Source organism: Gossypium hirsutum, chromosome A11 (genome assembly GCF_007990345.1).
Source record: "Gossypium hirsutum isolate 1008001.06 chromosome A11, Gossypium_hirsutum_v2.1, whole genome shotgun sequence".
In the NCBI taxonomy this organism is placed as follows: Eukaryota; Viridiplantae; Streptophyta; class Magnoliopsida; order Malvales; family Malvaceae; genus Gossypium; species Gossypium hirsutum.
Genome location: NC_053434.1, coordinates 19,017,351 through 19,037,468, shown reverse-complemented (window position 1 = coordinate 19,037,468; position 20,118 = coordinate 19,017,351). Strand labels below are relative to the sequence as shown.

The window sequence follows — 20,118 nt, the reverse complement described above, 5'->3', positions numbered from 1 at the left end:
GAAAGAGATTTCAATTAATCAAGCTAGGGTTAGACTTTGTTAGACTCGAGAGAGATAATAATATAAATTAGGGATTCCTATAGATCAAGTCAAGTGAATAAATCGTCTAATTCAGAGTCAAGTAACAAGTGAAGCCTAGGTGGAATTTCCCTTGGGTATTGTCTAAATCAATCAGTTTTCCCAAAAGTATTTCCCCAATTTACTTATTGTGCATTCTTAGTTTAGTTAATTAGTTTAGATAAAACAAATCCTCTTATTTTTAGGCTAGATAATAAAAAGAAAGTTAATACTAGTACTTTTAGTTCCTGTGGGTTTGACATTCCGGTCTTGCTATAAACTATACTACTATTCGATAGGTGCGCTTGCCTTCATCGTGATAATAGGTAGTTTTCAAGTACGATCAATCATAAATTCAAAACTTATTACGAGACATCACATCAAGTTTTTGGCACCATTGCCGGGGAACTAAGATATTAGGAACACTTAATTTTTATTACTTTAGCCATTTATTTTTATTTCAATTTAAATTTATTTTTCTTAAATTATTAAAGTTTTCTTTTATTTGCTTCTGGTAGTTTTTTTATAGTTTATGACTAGAAGAAACTCGTCAGGACCTCTCCTTTTTGATAGTGAGATCGAAAGCACAACTCGCAGAAATCGAAGAGAAATAAGGCGAAGCCTACGATACATAAAGTAAGGGCAAGAGAACGATAGTCAAACTACAATCGAGGGGATGGCTGAAAATCAAAATAATCAGCTACCTCCTGTGGTTGCCACAGATCCAATAAATCAAAATCCAACTCCTCGTACTCTGTATGATTATGCTAAACCTAATTTAATAGGAACTGAATCAAGTATAGTTAGACCTACTGTTGCTGCAAATAATTTTGAACTGAAACCTAACACGTTTCAAATGATACAACAGTTTGTTCAGTTTGATGGTTTGCAGGACGAGGATCCAAACGCTCATTTGGTGAATTTTTTGGAGTTTTGTGACACTTTTAAGATCAATGGCATTTCTGATGATGCCATTCGCTTTCGGTTGTTTCCCTTTTCATTTAGGAATAAGGCTAAACAATGGTTGAACTCGCTACCACGATGGTCAATCACTACTTGGGAACAAATGACAGAAAATTTTTTGCTTAAATACTTTCTGCCGGCTAAAATAACTAAATTAAGGAATGATATTTCTTCTTTTGTGTATATGGATTTAGAAACACTTTATGATGCATGGGAGAGATACAAGGATCTATTGAGAAGATGCCCTCACCATGGGTTACCACTTTGGCTACAGGTTCAAACTTTTCACAACGGCTTGAATCCTTCGACTAGACAGATGATTGACGCAGCTGCTGGTGGAACTATTAATAATAAGACACTTGAAGAGGCTTATGAATTAATAGAAGAGATGTCACTGAATAATTATCAGTGGCATGTCATGAGGACAAAACCGACGAAAGTAGCCGGTGTTTTCAACCTCGATGCGGTTACTATGCTGTCTAACTAGGTAGAATTTTTAAATAAAATGACTGACAGTTTGTGTGGTTCTACTCAGGTACATTCAGTGATGAGGTGCGATTAAAATGAAGGACGAGTACACACAGAATATCAATCCTTCAACCGTAGCACCGAGGAGGAACAAGTTCAATATATAGGTAATAATAATTCTAGATCGCAAAATAACCCATACAGTAACACTTATAATGCAGGTTGGAGGAACCATCCCAACTTCGATCACAACATCCTCCAAGTTTCCAACAACCACCTTACTAGTAGGAAAAGAAGCCGAACCTTGAGGAGATGCTCACAAAGTTTATCTCGGTGTCGGAAACTCGTTTTCAGAATACTGAAACAACACTTAAGAATCAACAAGCATCGATCCAAGGGCTCGAAACTCAGGTAGGCCAACTTGCCAAATTGATTTCTAAACGACCACAAGGTAACTTGCCAAGTAATACTGAATCTAACCCAAGGGAACAACTCAATGCGATTATCGTTTGAGATAAGGAAGGGTTAGTCGAACCTAACCAGAACCAAGGCAAGGAATTTTGGTAAGTAAAGGTAAAGGTGAGATGGACCACAATGAGCAAAAACCGGTAAGTAAGGACTACAAACCTCGTGTGCCATATCCTAGTGCAACAAGGAAAGACCATACGGACGAACAATTTGGTAAATTCCTTAAATTATTAAAGAAATTACATATTAACTTACCATTTATTGAAGCTCTTTCGCAGATGCCGAACACAGTTAAATTCTTAAAAGAGCTTTTAGAAAATAAGCGAAAGTTGGATGAGGCGTCACATGTGGAGTTGAACGCAGTTTGCTCAGCCATTTTATAGAATAAGCTGCCCAACAAGTTGAAAGATCCAAGGAGTTTTACGATTCCTTGTTTAATTGGTATTTTAAACGTTAAAAATGCTTTGGCTGATTTAGGGACAAGCATTAATATTATGCCTTATAAAATGTTTAAATAGCTAGGTCTTGGGAAACCCAAACAAACTAGGATGAGCATTCAATTGGCTGATAAAACCATTAGATTTCCTAGGGGTATCATTGAAGATGTTCTTGTTAAAATCGATAAATTTTAATACCCAGTAGACTTTGTTGTTCTAGATATAGAAGAGGATAGTAACATACCTTTGATTTTAGGACGACCCTTTTTAGCAACTGCTAGAACCATTATTGATAGTGGTACAGGTGAACTCACACTTCATGTGGGTGATGAAACAATCTCTCTTCAAGCTCGTAATTCAAGTAGCAAATTGAATATTGAGGGTGGTTGTATGAATCATGCTGCTAATACTAATCATGTGATGCAACCTTCTTTGGAGGAAACACATTTGAAGAGTATACATGAGCCATGTTCAAGTAAAAACAAAGGACCCATCTATGAAAAACGAAGACTTCAGGTCGATGAACAAGATGAATGGCAAACACCTGTCAAGGCGAAACCAAAAGCACAAAAAATCGAAGGGACACCACGATGAACATAGGGATGAAACAAAGCAAATTAAAGTTGGGGAAAAGTATTGTTAGATTAAAATGACCCCTGAGTTGCTACTTTAGAGCACAATACGGACAGAGTGACTCCCTTTACGGTAATGAATATTTTCCCGTATGGTACAGTCGAGGTAACACATCCCAAAGTCGGCACTTTCAAGGTAAACAGTACTCGACTTAAACCTTATTTTGATATAATTGATAGCAGGAATGAGGAGTGTCAACTCCTTGAACCACCATGACTATGCGAAATCAAGGTAAGTCGAGCTTAGACTATAAATAAGCGCTTCTCGAGAGGCAACCCGAGCACTAACAGTGTTGATTTCTTATTTTAGTTTCTAACATTTAAATCATTAATTGAGTCCTTGAACATAGGTTTTTCCTAATTCACACGGCAGGCATACGAGCGTGCCTTAGGCCGTGCTCATACCAAGGGAGAGAACACGGCCATGCAGTACGACCGTGTAAAAATAGAGCAAAATTTTTCCCCAACACAGGATTAAACACATTACCACGACCGTGCGACATGGCCACGGGTAATTCTTCCAAATCAATATGGGCCTGCGACACGCTCGTGTCTATAAGCCATGGTTGAAACTAGGAAACTAACACGGGCGTGCGACACGCCCGTGCCCACCACCAATGGTCAAAACTGTCAAAATAAAATGGGTGTACGCACATATACACGGGCGTAGGAGAAGTGAACGAAGTAGGATACAGCCGTGTGACACAATCGTGTGCACCAACACGCCCAAAAACACAGGTGTGGGCCAAATTTCAGACGCGCCCAAATTTGAAAATCACGAAATACACGGGCTGAAATAAGGACACACAGGCGTGCCCCACATTCGTGTGCCTCAAAATCTATATAAACCCCCACTATTCATCATCCCTCTCCCTAAAAACCCTAACCCTAGCCGCCGAAATCTTCATTTCCCCCCACTATTTATTATTTCTATGTTTTTATTTTTAGCTTTATTTGTTTTTAACTTACTTTTTATTTTATTTTATTTCTCTTTAATACTATTTTTTACTTCATCTTTAGGTTTTATAATTTTTATCAAGTAATTTATATTTTCGGCCATTTCTTTACGAGTAATCATGTTACTTTATATTTCTTAAAGAGTTAATGATTCTATCGCAGTTTTGAAGAGCTCCAAAGCTCACTATTACTTAGGAATTTGTAACTCCACTGGAAAAGGTTCTCCATGACTACCATGTCCTGCTCGGCTACGACTATAGCTACCACCAGATATAATATTCTTTTAGTGCAGGACTTATGGACTAACAAACCTCTACCACCACCGGAGTATCCCCCTCCAATCTCACACTTGCCTTAGCCGACTACTCTACATAAATCCGATTAAGGATTCCATTTAACATTCAGGAAGTTTCACTTCTCTCCCAATCTTATGATCTTATATCTATAATTTTCAGTAAATCTATCTTTGTACATTGAGGACAACGTACATCTTAAGTGTGGGGGGTTATTTATATCATTATCAGAAAAATCCCTGAATTTTGTCTTATTTTCACGTGACTCACTCATATCACTATTAGAAAGAATTTTTATTAATTTATGATTTTTATTGATATGTCTTGAATTAAAACATAGGCATTTATGCATTGATTGTTTAAACTTTAAGGAATTAAAGAATCAAGCATGATAAGTTGATTTTTGAGAATTAAAAAATTTTTAGGTTGTTTCCCCAAGTTTAGGTATTATCTTGAGTTGAAATTCACAGGTTTAATATCAAAAAGTCATAATTTTTGTGAGATCTTGAGCCTTTAGAGCATATATTATTTCTTTCATGCTCACTTTTATTATTGCTATGAGTGCGTCAATATTGATTTGTTATTCTAGAACTTGCTTCGATTATGCAAGTCAAGACCATACCATTTGATTTGATATGTCGAGATGATAAAGGCACTTAGGTTTAACCCACTTACTTCATGAAATTCTACCCTCATAATTAACCCTTAGTGAACCCCCTTGAGCCTAACAAGCTATTCATTGATTTATCCTCACTATTAACCCATAACCCATTATTGTTGAAATCTCCTCATTTGATCTCTATTTTTGTCGAGATTTGATTTGAATAAATTGCTTAGCTATGTTTTATTTTTGATAGTTAGCAAAGTTCTATTTGATTTGTTCTTAAAAAAAATTAACAATAATATATATACATACATACATATTAGTAGTAATTCTTTTTTAGCTTAAGTATTTAATTCTATATCCCATGAAGAAAAGCACAATTCTAGGATCTTCTAATTAGGAATGTAATTTGTCAGTAATAGTATTTTTTTCTAGTTAGGTAATTTTTCAATTCAATCTCGTTTCTAACCTTTTCTTTCGGCTTGTGACCACACCCCCTAACCAAAGCCATGTTACAACCCTCTAAAGACCTTTTGATTGATGTATCATCTCAATATATAGTGGAGGGTATTTGATTTTCACACAAGCCTATGGTAATAACTTTTCATATTAACTGTTGAGTGCTAAATTTCTTGTCCTTAAACACCTCGAGTGATTTGAGTGAATCTTTAGTGAGGATGTGAAACTCTGTGATATTTTGAATCAAAGGTGATTACTTAGATGAGGGGAGACACCTATGTTTTCATGATAAAATGCTCAACTTGGAATGTTTGAAACTTTGATATTCTTCGAGTTGAATTTTCAATGTATGATTACTTATGGATTATTTTGAGATACAATTGATGAGAATTATAAGTTGAGAAGATTTTATTTTGATTGTGAATTGAGGATTTTGCTTGAGGACAAGCAAACGCTTAAGTGTGGGGGTATTTGATAGGTCGTAATTTATAAATATTTTATCCCATACTTAAGCACATTTTTGGATGAATTATCATTAAATTTGTGGAATTTGATGCTCCTAATCCTTTAATTTCATATCTTATACTTAGGTGAGCATAGGAGAGTAAAAAGAACGAGAAACGGGCCAAAAACGGAGAAAATTGGTCAACGTGGGAAATAAACATGGCCTGGACTTCCTCACACAGGTTGACCACACGGCCGTGTCTATTTAACAGACTCTAAACACGGCCTAAGCCACCCCACATGAGTGTGCCATACGGGCGTGCCCTTGTCGAGCCCAAGTCTAGTTCTATTTGGAAAAGGCCACTCTTGAGGGCTTTGAAGCATTCTAAAGCCTATATAAACACCCCATGAGGTACCTAGAAAGAACACACGGAGTAAGAGGCAAGGAATTACTTGAAGAACACCGACTGATCCATCTCAGAAGCCAGAATCTCCTTCAAGACTGAAGATCTCCCTTCAATTCCCTTCTAGAGTTCTTGGGTTTTCTTTATGTTTTGTTATCATTATTCTTTTGAGATGTTTTCATTCATAATATGAACTAAACCCCCTAAATACCTAAGGGGAATGAAACCTAAGACGGATCTTGTTATTATTTTCTGAATTATATGATAAATATTTGATTTGTTCTTAATTATGTATTCTAAATTCTTGTTTTAATATTCCAGGATATTGATTCAAGTATTGATGTGTGATAAACATAATTTATACATGTTTTTACCCCATGCATAGAATATTTTTGGATGATTTATCCTTAGATTTGGTGAATTTGATGCTCCTAATCCTTTAATTTCATGTTTTATACTTAGATGAGCATAAGAGAATAAAAAGAGCGAGAAACGGGCCGAAAACGGAGAAAATGGGCCAATGTGGGAAATCAACACGGCCTGGACTTCCTCACACGGGTGGACCACACTCCCGTGTCTATTTTTCAGAATCGAGCACGACTTACACGAGTAGACCACATGCCCGTGTCTATTTAGCAGCCTTGAACATGGATTGGAGAAATTGCACACGGGCGTGTCACATGGGCGTGTCCCTGTCGATTAGAGGACACTCTTGAAGGCCACTCTTGAAGGCTTTTAGGCATTCTAAAGCCTATTTAAGCACACTAGAGGAGGATTAGATGACACACACGGAGTAAGAGGTAAGGAATTACTCGAAGAAAGCTGATTGATCCATCTCAGAAGCCAGATTCACCTTCAAGACTGAAGATCTCCCTTCAATTCCCTTCTAGAGTTCTTGTATTTTCTTTATGTTTTGTTATCATTATTCTTTTGAGATGTTTTCGTTCATAATATGAACTAAACCCCCTAAATACCTAAGGGGAATGAAACCTAAGACGAATCTTGTTATTATTTTCTGAATTGTATGATAAATATTTGACTTGTTCTTAATTATGTGTTCTTAATTATTGCTTTAATATTCTAGGATATTGATTCAAGTATTGATGTGCTTATTCAGAGGAGCAAAAGTCCCTGTCTAAGAGTAGATCTAGCATAATTAAGCGGAGTTGATTGCATGCCTAGAGATAGGGTGACAAGATTTTGCCGGATTAGGGTGAAACCTAATAAAGGAATCCATAGATCGAGTGAATGCAACACTAGGGGTGTTAATGAGAAAGAGATTTCAATTAATCAACCTAGGGTTAGATGTTGTTAGTCTCGAGAGAGATAAAAATATAACTTAGGGATTTCTACAGATCAAGTCAAGTGAATGAATCATCTGATTCAGAGTCAATAACAAGTGAAGTCTAGGTGGATTTTTCCCTTAGGTATTGTCCAAATCATTCAGTTTTCCCAAAAGTTATTTCCCCAATTTACTTCATGTGCATTCTTAGTTTAGTAATTAGTTTAGATAAAACAAACCCCCTTTATTTTTAGGCTAGATAATAATAAAAAAGTTAATACTAGTACTTTAGTTCCTTTGGGTTCGACATCCCGGTCTTGCCATAAGCTATACTACTGTTCAATAAGGTGCGCTTGCCTTTGTCGTGATAATAGTTAGTTTTCAAGAACGGACATTCATAAATTATAAAAATTATCACGATTTGTTCACATCAATGTGCTTATTCAGTGGAGCAAAAGTCCCTGTCTAAGAGTAGATCTAGCATAATTAAGCGGAGTTGATTGCACCCCTAGACATAGGGCGACATAAATCTGTCGGATTAGGGTCAAACCTAATAAAGGAATCTATAAATCGAGTTAATGCAACACTAAGGGTTTTAATTAGAAAGAGATTTCAATTAATCAAGCTAGGTTAGACATTGTTAGTCTTGAGAGAGATAATAATATAAATTAGGGATTTCTACGGATCAAGTCAAGTGAATAAATCATCTAATTCAGAGTCAAGTAACAAGTGAAGTCTAGGTGGAATTTCCCTTGGGTATTGTCTAAATCAATCAGTTTTCCCAAAAGTATTTCCCCAATTTACTTATTGTGCATTCTTAGTTTAGTTAATTAGTTTAGATAAAACAAATCCTCTTATTTTTAGGCTAGATAATAAAAAGAAAGTTAATTCTAGTACTTTTAGTTCCTGTGGGTTTGACATTCAGGTCTTGCTATAAACTATACTACTGTTCGATAGGTGCGCTTGCCTTCATCATGATAATAGTTAGTTTTCAAGTACGATCAATCATAAATTTAAAACTTATCATGAGACATCACATCAAGTATTTGGCACCGTTGCCAGGGAACTAAGATATTAGGAACACTTAATTTTTATTACTTTAGCCATTTATTTTTATTTCAATTTAAATTTATTTTTGCTTAAATTATTAAAATTTTCTTTTATTTGCTTCTGGCAAGTTTTTTTATAGTTTATGACTAGAAGAAACCCATCAGGACCTCTACTTTTTTATAGTGAGATCGAAAGCACAGCTCGCAGAAATCAAAGAGAAATAAGGCGAAGCCTACGATACATAGAGGAAAGGCAAGAGGACTATTGTCAAGCTACAACTAAGGGGATGGCTGAAAATCAGAATAATCAGCTACCTCCTGTGGTTGCCGTAGATCCAATAAATCAGAATCCTACTCCTCGTTCTATGTATGATTATGCTAAACCTAATTTAACAGGAACTGAATTGAGTATAGTTAGACCTGCTATTGCTGCAAATAATTTTGAACTGACACCTAACACGATTCAAATGATACAACAGTTTGTTCAGTTTAATGGTTTGCAGGATGAGTATCCAAACGCTCATTTGGCGAATTTTCTGGAGTTTTGTGACACTTTTAAGATCAATGGTGTTTCTGATGATGCCATTCGCCTTTGGTTGTTTTCATTAAGTTTAACTGTGCAGACCAAAATGCCCCTACTTCGTGTGTAGTTTGCATCCCAGAGCTGATGTTGTGACACATCAGGACCTGTGTTGTGACATAGAAGTCAATATGCTCCTCTTTGGGGTGTCTTTTGAGGTATGTCGTGACACCCTTAATCAGTGTTACGACGTCACGACATTGAAGGCAGTTTCGTACTTTCTCCATTTTGCTCTCCATGTTGCAACATCGAGCATCCCGTGTTACGACATACTGTCCAGTATCAGACTAAAATGCCTTCTAATGGTCTCCTGCATATTTACAAAGTACGTTAGTTGGCTCTTAGGCCTCATTCTGCCCTTAAGGTCAATAAAAGACTCAATTTGCATATTTTATTAGATATAAGTAAAACTAAAGAAACTTAATTAAAATATAACAGAAATGCTTGTATTCAGGCTTCTTAAGTGCAAAACTAATTTAATCTGCTACACTGAATTACAGTATATCACTTAGTATAATCATACATAATACGCAGAGTAGGAGGTGCAAGAGGCTACTGATTATTTTCCATCTCCACAGTAATATCCTTTTTCTCTTGATCGTCTATTAAAAGTTGTTGACTTTGACTTGCTTCTCTAACTTCTCTTTGATTTTGGTGAGTAGTTTTCTCGATCTCACTATCAGAAACTATCGGTTCCAATGAGTTTCCGCTAGTCATAAACCACAAGAAGCTATCAAAATCAAACAAACTAAAAATTAAAATGTAAGTTATTTAATTTGAGGTCTTTTATTTAAAACTTATATAAAAGTATGAAAAGAAAAAAAAACCATCAAAATAATAATGGTAGTTATTTAATATAATAGCATATTAGCCATTTCCTAACCGTGTTGATGCCCAATTAATTTGTTACACCAACTCAGTCAAAAGTTTTATTAAAGTATATACTAAATAAGAAATTTTTTTTTTGTAAATATCATTAAATTAATTTTTTCTCAGCCAAATAGAAATTTTATTAATAAGAAGCAAAGTACATAGGCTCACCTTATAACCCTATTGAGGAATTTAAATTACATAAGATAGTACATTGAAAATGACTCTTTGTTTACTCAATTAATTTTAAATTCAATACTTTACCTTTTCATTGAGGAGACTTTGACCTTCTGAAGAGAAGCTTTCAAATCGTCGTCCTTTCAGGATCAAGGTATCCCCTCAACAAGTTTAATATTGGGCTTGGGGAGTATACGCTTGATTTTATTATCCCACTTTGTCTCTTTTCTCTGGCAAGAGCCATATCGGGTTCATGGAAAGGAGCGCCTTCAACTAGAGAAAGTTGTTGTCAAAACACATTGAGACGATGTGTGTTAGATCTCATGATCAATGCAATGCCATCTTCATGGGTGTATCAAACACCCAAGCTTGGGCTACTGCCTCGTCCCGCATCAATCAATGCCCCAAGTCGATCGGTGGATTAGCTTTCATCATTCCACATCCAAAAACAGTACACTACAATCCTCTATTAAATTTTTAAGAAAAAAATGCAAAAAAAATAATTTTATTTTAATATTATAATTCTTTTTTTTCTTAGCCAATAGTCCACTTTATTGAATAAGATAAATAGTTGTCTCCTAACTAGCGAACGTCAAGGGTGTATGTATTGAAAAATTAGAAAGATAAAAATTAAGTGCGATTTTTGCAAGCATACAGGTCAAATTGTAATATAGATGTGATACAACAGAATACTGGGTTAGTATTCTAAGGATCATACCCAAGGGATTGCAGATTGGGGAAAATCACTCTTAAATCAATTACCAAAAATAATTGCTAATATGATAGAGTTACAAATTAGTAGCGTTAATTCCAATTTAAGATAATAATAAAACTAATTAAATTAACTAAGACTAAATCTAATCCTAAGTTATTCGGGTTTGCCTATTCATAGTTTTGACAATGCGAGCTATTAGCCTAGAATTAATTGAATCCCTAATTATTCACTAAACCAACAATTACCCTTAATTTTAGTACTTACCACCCTTAGCTTTGAATACCATCTTGGTCTCATCTTTACTAAGGATTACCACGTAAGACACCCTTTCGGTCTCACCTATCTAGATCTAATACTAGGGGCGACACTTCCTAGTATACTAAATACTCTCGAATAAATACTTAATCCTAAATGATTATTTACTTAGCCAATTAATCAGTTTATCAATTGAATCATACAAGATATTGATAAATCACAAATTATTCTACTATTCATGCAAACATTCAATTAAAAATATTAATGAAAGCGATATGAATAAAGGAATAAGGAAAAAAAAAGGAATACTCATTAATAGATTCATGGAAGTGTGGATCCAGAACCATTTTCATCGCAATTGTTTCAACGTCATAATAGAAATCTCCGATTAAGTGAACATAAAATAGACTAAGTAAAACCTAAGAATGAAATAAAGTTTGAATAATAATCTTTGTCTCCCTAAATCTGTGTGTTTAATCTTATTACAATGACCTTTATATAGGCTAAATTTGGAATACTAAAGTACCTAAAATATCCTTAAAGTACTTAAAGTTTGACTAGGAAAGAACCCTTGATTGGCTGCTAGAGACGTGGTTGAATTATCCAAGTTATTGTCACATCGTTGCAACGTCCTTGTTTTCCATGTTGCGACGTCGCCCTTGCTTCATCCCTGGTTGCTTTTATCTTCGGTGTTGGCACACCAGCGTTCTTGTGTCACAACACGGGCATCAATTTTAGCCTGGGTATACATCTTTAACTCTTGATTTGACCTACAAGACCATGTAACTTTATTTAAGTATCTAAAGTATAAGAAAACTGTCTGAAAAGCATAAACTATGACTTCAAGTATGACAACATGAATACGTGCTAAAATGACTTGGTTTGACTATTAAACAAGCTAAAGTTATGTGAAAAGGGGATGTAAATAATAGTGTAATTTGTAGCAGATTAATAAACAATATGCAAAAAGACCTGACCTGATAGCTTACAACTCCATAATACTTGAGAATTAAAAATGCCTGAGAAATAGGATAACAAAATGTTATTAAACACTAATATAGAAACTAATTGATACGAGTCTCAATGCCCAATTTTAGACCCATGGATGTGATGGGTTTACATTGCCTCAAAGTCCAACAACAAGGTGAAAGGTCAAGAAAATCGAACCAATATTCGACAAAGGCATTATGTGAGGATAAATATTTTCGAGGAAACGAGGAATGATACATACACGGAATGAGTGAAATGTACTAAAGTCAATTCAACTAAGCTATCAATTTTGAAGCAGAAAATATTAGTCAACTTGTGTCAAATTTTTGGATGAGATGCAAACATTTTTGTATTAATATGTCTTCATAGTGTTTGAAAATCTATATCTTAGCTTCGAAACACACATTGAATTACTCAATTTTGAGTTCGAGAACCCATGCAATGATCGTTTTAGTGAAGACTATGGGAGTAGAATTTCTGGATGAGATTATTATGAAAATTATGAGTTACAAGCTTTTAATTCGAGTTTAAATCATATTGGGTTTCGATTTTAGGTTTAATTTCTATTATATTTGATTCTAATATTGTATTTTATCAGTTCTTATTATTTTATTATTTTTTATTTTGAAATTTTTATAATTTATTAATTATTTTAAATTATCTAGGAGTTTTATGTCAACAAGAAAGTTTAGTTTAAAACAACTACTTGTTTAGGTTAATTAGAGTTCTAGTATACTTAAAAGTTTTATTTATATTATTTAGCTAGCCTATATAAAGGCCTTTGCATTGTACAAAATTCAGTCAATTCATTATTATTAAACAACTTTTCTTTTGCGTTAATAAATTCTCTTTGAGTTTTTGTTGTCAAGAATTTTTCATAAGGTTTCTTTTAGAAGAGTTTTAACAATCTTTTCCGGTTGTGGCGATCATCTTGAAACTATTTATTGCCAAGTTTTCTTTCTCGGAGGGGAAATTAAAGCTACTTGAAAGGGGTTGTGGATTCTTCTTATTTCCAAGGGTCCTTAGGACTTCTACATGCCACATTTCATCTTTTTCATCTATCTTCTTTATTTCCTTCTTTATTTTTATATTTTTTTATTTTAGTTATTGATTTTAATTGTTTTTTTTAATTTTTTTATCTGACTTAGGTTCGTTTGCGTTATAGGTTGTGTCAAAATACAAGTTTCTTTCTGAATGTCTAGAGCCCTAAGTCAAATTTGCAACTTGGACAAATTTATGATCCTATTTTCACACTCATCCATATCATTTGGTATCAGTCTCTTGGGCATTTTAGGTGTTCTTTGTTAAACTAATTTCCAGTAAACAACCTCAAAACAATTTTTTTACCCAGAAATTTTTCAGGAAAAAACATTTTTTTGTGAGCAAACGCTTTTCAAACGATCTAAAATTTTACATACTGATTATTGGCACTCTTTTAGAAAATTAAAAAATATATATATATATTTCCTACAAAAAAAGTGATCGAAATAGTGGAAAAATAGAAAAATAAAAAAATATTTTTTTGGGTTGAATTTTGTACCAAAACTATTCAGGTCAAATCTACATTATTTGAGTAGGCTCTAGTTTAAATTTCGTGATTTTTGGAAATTGGGATCACCTCGAACGAAGTTTCTCAAGTTGCTTCGCAATTTTTCAAGTTTTCAGATTTCAACGATTTTCATTGATCCTTAGCCTTAGGTTTTCTTTTTTTTTTTTGCTTTTTATCTGTAACAGCCCGATTTTGGGCCTAGTCGGAACAGTGGTTATGAAACCACAAATCCAAGGTCTGAGAAATTATTTTTAATATTATTTTATGTGTTATAGTATGACTATATAAGTGCATGAAAATTTTAGTGAATTAATTTTAGTGTTTGTGAGCTTAATTGAGAAAAAGGAGTAAATCGCATAAAGGGAAAAAGTTTTGTTTTGCTAGCAAAATGTGTTAAATAGCTAGAGAACCATAATTATGGGTCTTTAAAGTGCAAATAGGCCTTTAAATTAGTGGTGGTCGGCCATAGAGACAAAAAGAAGAAAGTTGTCAAAGTTAGGTGAGTTTTGGTGACTAAATTGACTAGAAATAAAATAAAATAAAGAGAGAATGATATCATCTTTTTCTCATCTTCTTCTCCACCGAAAATACTAGAAAATAGGAGGTTTTGAAAGCTCAAAATATCAGCCACTTATATCCCTTGCAAGTAAGTGATTTAGATAGCCTTTCTTGATTTTTTTTTTTTGCATTTTTAAGACCCTTGTAGCATGAGCTAGCTAATGAGGGGACTATTTTACAAAATGATTGAAAGTATAGGGTTTTTCCATGAGAGCATTTGTAATATTTGCTGAAACTTTGTGAAAGAAAATGAATCTTGGTTGTTTAATAAACAACTTTTTTGAAAGGATTTTCATGAAAACACCTCAAATGGACCATTTTGTAAAGTTTATAAAATGAGTGATAAGTGTGAGAAATAATTGAAATTTTGGACTGCTTCTAGTATAAAAAGAATTCGGCTAGGCTTGGTTAGTGAGAAAATTTGATAAAAATCGTTTTACGAGCCTAGGGGCAAAATAGTCATTTTGAAAAGTATAAATTATGAAATGTATTGATTAATATGATGATTAAAGTAGTGGATTTTATTATTTTAGATCAAGAAAATCGAGATTCGGGCTTAAATTGGAAGGTACGAGGTTATGGACTAAAATGGAATAATTAACCAAAATTTCATTCGAGGTAAGTCCGTGTGACTAAATAAGCATGTTATCCATGTTATTGTTAATATACTTGAAATCTATCTTGCTATGATTGTATTAAATTATATGTTGATGATATTGAGTATGAGAAAGTAATGTCAAATGCTAATAACATTTATGTGATGATTGAATACATTGGAAATTGGATGAAATAAGATATTCCATTGAAACGTGTAATTTGTACGTAAGTAAGGTAACTTTATCATTTTTATGTGTTGAATGATTAATTTTGCATAATATGATTGAAAATGCATGATGAAATTTAATGTAGTAGAGTCCCAATTGAACCGAGGAATAGATTGGATATCCATGCCATGACATTTGGGGTGACATGTGAGCTAGAGTAAGACCATGTCAGGGACATGGCATCGGCCACATTTCGTATGCCAGTGTAAGACCATGTTGGACATGGTATCGGCGTTGATTATGATAGCCAATGTAAGACCATGTTGGACATAGCATCGGCATTGATTGTGAGCCAATGTAAGACCATGTCTGGGACATGGCGTTGGCCACTATATGAGAGCCAGTGTAAGACCATGTTGGACATGGCCTCGGCATTGAGATGGGAGCTAGTGTAAGACCATGTCTGGGACATGGCATCGGCCTCAACATGTGAGCCAGTGTAAGACCATGTTTAGGACATGGCATCGGCAATTCACGCTCTTGTGTGAGGCTTATCGGATATCCATTAGTATTCCAAAAGGGTTCACTGGTTATTTTAAGGCTCATGATAATGATATGGAAGGATATAATCATGTTGTGAGTGGTACAGGTTCTTATTCGAAAGCATGAGATATGAGTCTAGTTATGTTGCCCTGATGGTAAGAATGATATGAGTAAGTTATAGTTATGAAAATGAGTAAGCTATGTTTATGATCATGTTGAAAGGGTACAGGTATGTACTAAAAATTCATGAGTGATGAGCTCGATGCATATTGGACTTTTGGTAAGAATGTAAATGAGTAAGTCATACTTATGAGAATGACTTTTTGACAACCTTGTAAATATTAGGTCGATGCCTATGGTGGGTAATTATGTCATAAATTTGATTGATGATTATGTATGACGCTTTTAGGTCGAACTAAATTGGGACATGATATGTTTACCCCCTTCGCCTTGTGGCCTAATGAATATGGAAAGAGAAATTGATTGGCATAAAAGCCTATTTAAAGATAATTATGAAGAGGTAAAATTAGCATTGAAACAATTTTTGACAGCAGCAGCAGTCCAACTTTAAAAATCCACAAAAAAATTGTGGAAATCGAATTAAAGGCTGAATAAAATATAAAATTAAAGCTTATTGAGTCTAGTTTCATATAAGCAAAATAGTGTAAGCAAAATAAGTCCATGTTATGAGGTATTTGAATTGTTGTGAGACAGAGTCAAAATGATTTCAAAATCCCCTATTCCAATTTGGGAAAATCATTCAAATTGAAAAAAAATAATTAAGGGTTATAATTTATATTATTAGAATCCTTAATGAATATATTTTCAAAAGAGACAAAAGGGAACATCATCTGAATCCCTTATGAGGAGATAATTAATTTTTAGTGAGGAGGGGTCGGAACTACCCGACAGCGAAATAGGGGTGACTTTAAATATTAAACTGTACTTATTGGCTGAATCAAAAATTTTGAAAATTTTATGGTAAGAAGATATGTGAGTCTAGTTTTAGGGAAAATTAGTGGAACTTAATTTGGAGTTTCATAGCTCCAGATATAAATAATTTAATGGCTGTGACTTGAGAAAATAACTTAACCTAAACATAAATAAAAGTACAAATATGGTTGTATTACCTTGAAAAGAAAGTTGATAAATTGCTTATTATTTTTATGCGGTCTTACTAAGCTATAAAGGTTACTCCCTTCCTTTATTTTTTTTAGTGTTGATAGGTTAGCTCAGGGTTGGAGATCGTCTGAGGCAGCATCACACTATCAAGCCATCGCCTTTGAAGTATTGACTCATTTATGTTAAGCGTTTTCGTGTGAGTGGCATGTATAGGGACTTAGTTTTTATGTTAGCCATTATTATGATTAGCCAAAGGTATTGGCTTACATTGAGCTACTTATATATGGCCATGAGGTATGGCTCATAGTGATTATGGTTTGTAAATCTATCTATCCATGCTAAGTTCTAGTGCTTGTGATGTGCTTTTGCTTGTAAGGCATGCATGATTGGTATTAAGACATATGTGCATGATGAATGTTTTATGACCAAATCTAAATGGTCATGGCCATGAATTAATTGTGTAATATGGAAATAAAGATGTGAAGGATTAAGGGTAACTTAAAGGCTTGGAAAATAGCCTAAGTGTTGGCCACACGAGCTGAGGCATGACCATGTGTCTCAACTGTGTGGGGGACATGGCCTTAGTACATGGGCGTGTGGCTTGGCCATGTAGTTCAAATTATCTGCTAATGTCATAGTCAGAGAGTTACACGGCCTGAGGAAACGGGCGTGTCGAAGGCACACGGGCGTGTCCTTGAGTCCACACGGGCATGTGACCTTGTGTTATGGAAAATTTTTCTATGTTTTCCCAAAACTTTCTAAGGTTCTTGGTTTAGTCCCTAACTACTTTCAATGCATGTTGAGGGCTTCGTAGGCCCATGAATGGGACATTATGCATGTGTATGGAAAGTTTTGATACAAATGAAATTTTGTAGCCCAGTTCTTGCATGTTTGTGAACGATTTAGTCCAATAATGCCTCGTACCCTGTTCCAACATCGGACACGGGTAAGAGGTGTTACATTATTATTCCTTTACACATTCTAACACTTTATTGTTTCTTATGTTAGTAGGTTAAAGCACGTTGCACATTCCTTCCTCCATGGAACACAATTCTTTAGTGTCTAGTCGATTTTAGACTCCTAGTGCCACTATACATTCTGATTAGTTGATATAAACACTTTTAAAAGACTCACAAAATTAATTTTTACCTCATTGAGAATTTGGTTTTTAATTCTGAGTGCATAACAATAAGGTTTTCATAATGATTCACAATACTATGATCAGAAAGTTGCAAAGGGATCAAGAGGTTCAACATGCTCAAGATCAGCAATAAGACACTATTCTAGACACGATCAACAAAAATTTGGAACGTCTAAGTACCCAAATTGAGCGTCAATATCATAATTGGGGAGATAAGGTTGACCAGCCTCGTCTTCGTGCAAATAATGTTAGATGTATACCTCACACGAATGATGAGACTTTCATCAATAATGATCATGGACAACCTTCTTTGGCTAAACCAAAGTTCGCAATTCCACAATTTCATGGAAAGAATGATTCTGAAGCATATTGTGAGTGAGAATAAAAAATTGAACTTATGTTTCGTTACTATAAATGCCTAGAAGAGGAAAAAGTCTTATTGACGCCCATTCAATTTTCAAATTTGATCGCCTTCGAACATACTAACGTCCAAAGTGTGAATGCTGCAACTAAAGATATAGATTTGAGGTTGTGTCCGCAAGTATACAGGTCATTTTGTAATATAATTGCAACGAAATTGGTAAGTACTCCGAGGATCATACCCAAGGAATTGCAGTTTGGGGAAAACTGCTGTCACGCCAATTATTGGAAATAATTACTAATCTACTTGAGTCACAAATTAGTAGTGTTCATGTATTGGCTTCTCTTATCCCTTGTTTCAGCCACGCGAGTTCCTTTAGCCTAGATCCAATTGTTTTACCTAATTAATAATTGATGTAGGGTGCTAATCAATCAACTAGTCTGTAACACCCCTAACCCATATCCATCGCCGAAATAGGGTTACGGAGCATTATTGGACTTAACAATTAAACAATCATAACTTCTCATACATTTTTCATATTCAAATATAAATCATTCACATTCAATCATAATGTCCCTAATATGAGCCTACGAGGCCCAAATCATGTATTAGAAGTGGTTCGGGACTAAACTGGTAACTTAGGAATTTTGTTTTGGAAAACATAGAAAATTTTACAAAATACAGGGGACACACGCTCCTGTGGCCTGGTCGTGTGTCTAACATGGTCAAAGATACGTCTGTGTCAAAGGCCGTGTGGACATTCGAAATGGGATCACATGGTCGTGTCCTAGCCCGTTCCTGACCCCGTGTAACTCCCTGACTTGGATCATAATGATCGCTAAACTAACTAAAAATTTGACTAAGGCAAGCGCACCTATCGAACAGTAGTATAATTATGGTGAGACCGAAAATATCATATCCACAAGGACTAAAAGTACTAGTAATTGCTATCTTTTTATTATCTAGCCTAACAATTAAGAGAATGTTTTAAACTAAGACTAATTATCTAATTAACTAAAATTACGACAGAGAAAAAAATTGGAAAATACTTTTTGGAAAACCGATGGAGAAGACAATACCCAAGGAAGAATCTACCTAGACTTCACTTATCACTTCTGAATTAGACGATTTATTCACTTGACTTAATTCGTAGAAATCCTTGATTTATGTTAATATCTCTCTCGAGACTAAGAACAACTGACTCTAGGTTGATTAATTGAAATCTCTTTCTAATTAAAACCCCTATTGTCGCATTAACTCGATCTGTGGGTTCCCTTATTAGCTTTGACTCTAATCTGGTAGATTTATGTCATCCTATCTCTAGGATTGCATGCAACTCCGCTAAGTTATGAACGATCTACTCTTAAACAGGGATTTTTACTTCTACTGAATCAGCACATCAAAAACCTGAATAATATCCTGGAATATTAAAGCAAGGATTAAAATGCACAATTAAGAATAAGAACAAGTATTTATCATATAATTCAAATGGTAATAAGATTCGTCTTAGGTTTTATCTCCCTTAGGTATTTAGGGAGTTTAGTTCATAATAATGGAAAACACCTCAAAATTGGGAAAACAACAAAACATAAAGAAACCCAAAGAACTTGAATGGAGATCTTCAGTCTTGAAGTAGATCCTGTTTCCGAGCTAATTTCGATGGCTGTCCTTAAGTATTTTCTGCCTTCTACTCTCCCTGTCCCCTTCGATCCTTCTCTATGGTGTTTTTATAGATTTTGGAATGCCCAAAACAGCCCAAAATTAGCCTTTTCCGAATAGAATTACACTTGTGCTCGATAGGGACACTGCCTTGTGTCATGCTCGTATGAAGATGCTCAGGTCGTGTGCAATTCTGACTTGGTTTAATGTCGACACGACCATGACACACGGGCGTGTCGACTACCCGTGTGTCACACACGGGCGTGTGGATTACCCGTGTAGAAGTGCCTAGGGCGTGTGAAACACTGAATTAGGCT

The 20,118-nt window shown here is 34.7% G+C and overlaps 1 non-coding gene across 1 annotated transcript; it reads right to left on the bottom strand.

Moving 5' to 3' along the window:
- Positions 1 to 1,171: 1,171 nt before the first annotated feature.
- LOC121210349 (small nucleolar RNA R71) lies at positions 1,172 to 1,278 on the bottom strand. Its single transcript, XR_005905463.1, has one exon. It is a non-coding gene; the product is annotated as a small nucleolar RNA R71 (small nucleolar RNA).
- Positions 1,279 to 20,118: the final 18,840 nt, after the last annotated feature.